The following is a 5698-nucleotide window of genomic DNA, read 5'->3' on the forward strand; positions in this document are numbered from 1 at the left end:
CGGGGATGGGGACGGGAAATTGGGCGGAGGGCTCTGGGTCCTCCTCCTCAAGTGGGCATCGCAGCGCCATTGTTGTGACGGCATCCAAATCCACGAGGGGAAAAGGCAGAGGGAAGATCTGGGAATGGCAGGGCCTCATCTAGGCAGGAAGGAAGGAAGGAAGGAAGGAAGGAAGGAATCGGGGAGCCATCCAGTCAGCCAGCCATCCAGCCAGCGGTGTCACTCGGGTCTCGCGTGGGCGAGGGGCGGCTAGGGGCGGCGAAGGGGGGGGGGACGGAGCGACGAGGGGAGAGGAGGGAGGGAGGGGCCGGACTCGACCAATGCCAGAGACCCCCCCCCCTCCGGGTTCCACTCCTTTCCCCAGGGTCTCAAAGGCTGTGGATCCTGCCCTCCCTGCCTGCCCTCTTATCATGATGCTGCTGCTGCACGCCTCTCTCTCATAGTCCGGGCAGAAACCCCCCTCCCCTTTGTTGCGGAACAAGGCATCGGCCCTGTCCGCCGCAATGCTGCCCGTGGCTGTGCACCATTGGAAAGGAAGGGTGGGGACCGGGCGGGGAAGATGCTGTTGAGCATAGGGTTTGTCCCGTGTGCTCTCTCTCTCTCCCCACCCCCCCCCCCCCCGGGCCCGTTCTTTCTTTCCTTCCCTTCCCCTCTCTTTGCTTTTCCTTGCTTTTGGCGCGACTGGGCCAGAAAGAGCAGACACGGGCCATTGGGCATCGGGGCAGGCTGGTATAAGACACCAGTCGCCAGCAATCCCCTCTCACGACTCCGTCGCTCCACCCAGCGCTGATGATGTTGTGAACTGCTCTGTCTTCCCTGCCCAAGCTTACCGCTCCCAGCGCCTCCACCGTCATTCCCTTCCACTTCTCATGCTTCTTTACCAACCCTATCACGCTTTTACACCTTTTAACCCCCCTCCCCCTCTCACCCTCCTCACACATACCCCAGCGCCCGAGCGACATTGAGAGAGAAAGAGCGCAAATGAGAGATTGAGTTGTCCCTGGTCAGTCCTGTGGTGGTGCTTGCTTCTACCCTTTTCTTTCCTAACCTTGTTGGATGAGAGGCTTCTTGTTGTGTTTTGGTGCTGCATTTGTACATGAGGTGAGTAGGCGATACGCAGTGGAAGAATTGGGAATTTCGCTGGGTAGGGAACCTTGGGTTGGATGCTGAGATTGTTGTGTCGTTTTGAGAGCAGCGCAGCACTGAAATTTGTCGAAATTTAGGAAAGAGAGCAAACGATGGGGTTCTGCGTTGTAAGAAAGGTTGCTTTATAACACCAACAGCGTTACGAATCGGTCCCAGGGGTGAATCCGGCTCTGCGAGCTGTGATCTGTTGATCTCACTGGCTCAAGAAGCACTAAAACATTTTGGGTTGCTTGAATTTTAGGTTCATCGTGGTTGCGAGCTGCGTACTTTAGCAAGTGTTCTGGAAAACTTCGGGTTTCTGAGGCATTGAACTACCTGGAGTGAGATTTTTTTGGGAATTTGAAAGAGAATTACATATATACAAGGTTGAGGCTCACCGAGAACAAGTCTGCTGATAGCTTCTTCACTCTTGAAATAGATAGTTCATCATGGATTCAGGAGGTGACCGCGTGCGAGCTCCTCAGAAGCAGTCTCGCGAGGAGGATCAGTACCGTTCATTGAACATTGCTACAGAGCATCGTCAGCATATACAGAAGCACCAACAACACCAACAGCAGCCGGGGACTGGATTGGTTGTTGAAACGCTTCAAAAAACACTATGTAACGTGACTGTGACCTCACCTACAAGCAGTCCGGAGGGGGGTAGATTACGTACTGTTGCGAACAAGTATGCAGTGGAAGGAATGGTCGGCAGTGGCGCATTTTGCAAGGTGTACCAGGGTTCTGACTTAACCAACCATGAGGTTGTGGGCATCAAGCTCGAGGATACAAGAACAGAGCACGCACAATTGATGCACGAGTCGCGATTATACAACATTTTGCGGGGTGGAAAGGGAGTGCCCAACATGAGATGGTTTGGGAAAGAGCAAGACTACAATGTGATGGTGCTAGATTTGCTGGGGCCTAACCTACTGCACCTTTTCAAGGTGTGTGGGCAAAGATTTTCGTTGAAGACGGTGATCATGTTGGGGTACCAAATGATCGACCGGGTGGAGTACGTGCACTCGCGAGGTCTAGTTCATCGTGACTTGAAACCAGATAATTTCCTCATGGGCTGCGGCCGGCAAGGGAACCAAGTGTTCATTATTGACTTTGGCTTGGCAAAAGAGTACATCGACCCCGCGACACGTAGACACATTCCTTACCGAGATAGAAAGAGCTTTACAGGAACAGCGCGGTATGCTAGTAGGAATCAGCACAAAGGAATCGAACACAGCAGGAGAGATGACATAGAATCACTTGGTTACATTCTTATGTACTTTCTTAGGGGGAATTTACCATGGCAAGGTCAAGGGGGGCAACGTTTCACCGATCAGAAGCAACATGAGTACATGCACAACAAAATTAAGATGGAGACTACCATCGAGGATCTCTGCGATGGGTACCCCAGACAATTTGCCGACTTTTTACACCACGCGCGCGAGTTGGGATTCTATGAGCAGCCTGACTACTCGTACCTTCGCAGCCTGTTCCGTGATCTTTTCATTCAGAAGAAATTCCAGCTTGACCATGTCTACGACTGGACAGTGTACACTCAACCTCCTCAGAATGGCTCTGCACAAACAGTTCGAAGCCCGGCTGCCGGTCCACAGACTCACTTACAAAGTCGCCCTTCCAATGTATCATATTGTCCACCTCTGACTAAACCAGAGTTCCGGCGTGAGGTAGTTGCGGCGAATTAGGGTTTACACAGGAAGAGATGTGGTAAAGCATCTCATCTTCTTCGTTCTGGTGCCAAAATGGTACAAGGTCGTCTGCTGTCTCTTTCTCGCAAGCCCTCACATATAGATGAAGGTTTGTGAAGTTAGAGATGCAACTACCAAGCAAAGGCTAGGAAAAGAGCTGTAGACTTTCTAGTGTGTAGTGTGTAAATCAAGGCTTCTGGCATGGTATCGGCAGTCAGGTGCATGGAGCAGAATAGAAATTACTTCGTGCATGACAAGATTTTTTTTCTTGCAGAGCTCTCGACGGTTCTGCGATCTCACTTCTCTACACAACCAGCGCTCCTTTAATTGAAAAGAGGATCTGGTACGAGTATGATAAAGTTAACACAGATTACTAGTTCATTTCTTCCTCGTCTTCCTTGCTTTGGTACTTCATGACGGTCTTTATTTTAGTTTATGGGAGTTTGTCTTCTGGACTGCCTCGTCTCCTTAAAACGTACTTAGAAAATGCACGTACAAGGTCGTCAAGTCTCAAGTATGGAGATGTTATGGCTCCGACCCAGCCCGCATCGACGTTATCTTCGGTGAAACTGAATCCTCTTTTTCTCATGAGGAACCAGCTTGCGAACAGATGTTTTTCCACCTTTATCGCGTTTTTCCATCTCTAGTTCTCTTATCCTTGTCAGTACTTAGAAACCCGAAGCTAGACGTTCGCACATACAAGCGATCCCAGGCATCTCGCATCCACTGGACGTTCCAGATATTTTGGCGATGTGATTCGAGTCTGCTATGAGTTGTCCTCTCTTTCAGTTCCATTGGCCAGAGAATCACTTACTGTAACAATGCTGGTAATCAGCTCTCTTTTCTTCCTTATCGTTTTCAGGGACTAAAATTACGTATTACCAATGAACCGTTATGGTATTATGCCACTTAATAAGGAAAACCAGCTGCTAGTTGCAAATTATTCCTTCTATTTTTGATGCTCCGTGTATAACAAAGGGCATGCCTTCAACAGAATTAGAATCAACAGCCTAATATAGTAGGAAGGACACCTAATTGATCGTGTGAAGTTTAAATATTTGCTGGGTGTGCTAGCAAACACCCTCATCCTGGATAGCATTGTGTTCCTTTTATTTTATTGTTTTTCCACAGTGATAGTGGTAACGATGTAAGGCTTGCCCATCAACTAAAAATAACAAACTGCAATAAGAGTTGGGGTTGGGGAAAGTGGCAACAACTGTAGACGTTGTCCGGATGGGTAAAACTGCAATTGAGAGCAAAATGTGCACACTACTCAAACAAAGGAAAAGTCCAGCCTCCGCTGTGAGCAGAGATAATTTTTTAATCGTGTGGGGTGGATGGAGAGTGTATGTGTCAGCCCAGTCAGCCCTAAATACCATGTTAGGAGAAGGAAGTTAATGGAAAGAAGGAAGGAGGGGGTGGGGCAAGGGAGGTGCATGATGGTTGTGCACAATGCTTCTGCTGCTGCTGCTGAAATTCTTTGCTGCTGTCCCTATTATGTGCCAGGCTCTCCTCCACATGAAGGTGATGATCTCATCCTGAGCAGACAGCAGCAGGTGGAATTTCCCCTCTTTTGGTGAAATGTCCACAGCCAGGACATAAGCAAATTCCATTAAGCAAATTCCATTAAGCAAATTCCATGTAAGGCTGTTCCATGACACAGGCAGGTTTGCCCAGTTGCCAACCTGGATTCAACTGCAGTCATATGACAAAGTTCTTTATCATAGAGATAGAAGATCATGGGGTTTACCATGTGGCTTTGGTGTCTCCTTTTCTTCTCTTCCTTATCTCTTTACTCCAACCTCTTGACTTGATGCAAATTATATAATATCATTGTGCTTTGTAAGCTGTCACAAAAAAGCACTCAAAGTGATCATTGATATAAGAGTGGATTTCATCCTGACATGTAAGTTAAAAGTGATGGAGCCAGCCTGATGACAACGTCTAACCAACAACCTCTAACTGCACAAAGGAATTTTCTAGACCTCTATTCATTATTTTATTGAAAAGGGTACCTGCAAGACAGGTGCTTGAGAAGCAATGGACCAGATTACTACATCCAGCATATTGGGAAATTGCACTGCATGTCATGACAAGATTGAATTTGTCAATGATACAATTGATTTGGCAGGACAGTTGCAGACCTAATCTTGAATGAATCTGGATGAGAAATAAACATTCTTCCATTGCTATGTGCATTTGTTCATGCAACCTCCCCTTGGTAATTCAGGATTTAGGAAATCAAATGAAGGATCAGATTTTTCCAAAAATATTGCAACAGAGGCCACAAGGAGATTGCCATATTTGTGGACAACTTTTACCTGGGTAGGAGCTCAGGAGTGTTCCCCACTGCCTGGGTCCACCCAGTTGCATAGGCATCGTTCATGTGATCATGAAAAAGTACCACAGGCTCTTGCTTTTTGTGGAGGCTACTCAGCAACTGAGCCATGTCGGGGAATATGATTTTAAGTGGAATTGGGTGAAATGCACATGGGCACTTGCCTGGGAAAGGCAACAGTAGGACAGAGCATAAGCACAGAGGACACAGCCACAGCATATCACACAGTTCCATACCCAACTTTCAATATTTAAATGATTGTTCCTACTACTCCACACACAAGAATCCTTTTTATGAACTTATGAGAGTGTTCCCACTCTTGACCTGAGCCTTCTCCTCCTCCTCACAATTCACACAAATTCCCAGCTATGTCTGACTTCCTCCAGGAGAAACACAGGCTTCTGCACAAAAGTATTTCTTTAATGTTAATATTAATAATAATAATATTATCATTAAATAAATAAATAATAATTAACAAACTCATGTAATATTGATGCTTAGGGTAGTATAAAAGTAGATGCTCCAAATT

At 47.2% G+C, this 5698-nt stretch overlaps 1 pseudogene across 2 annotated transcripts; it reads left to right on the forward strand.

Annotated features, from left to right (window-relative positions):
- The first annotated feature begins 775 nt into the window (after window positions 1-775).
- On the forward strand, window positions 776-3212 carry LOC112295330 (uncharacterized; annotated as a pseudogene). 2 transcript variants are annotated; one of them, XR_016498147.1, is made up of 2 exons: window positions 776-1101; window positions 1388-3212. The product of XR_016498147.1 is annotated as an uncharacterized LOC112295330, transcript variant X1 (transcript). The 2 variants fall into 2 exon arrangements; XR_016498148.1 differs by having other exon boundaries at window positions 776-1003.
- Window positions 3213-5698: the final 2486 nt, after the last annotated feature.

Source organism: Physcomitrium patens, chromosome 18 (assembly GCF_059467195.1).
Source record: "Physcomitrium patens ecotype Gransden chromosome 18, ASM5946719v1, whole genome shotgun sequence".
NCBI classification, from domain to species: domain Eukaryota; kingdom Viridiplantae; phylum Streptophyta; class Bryopsida; order Funariales; family Funariaceae; genus Physcomitrium; species Physcomitrium patens.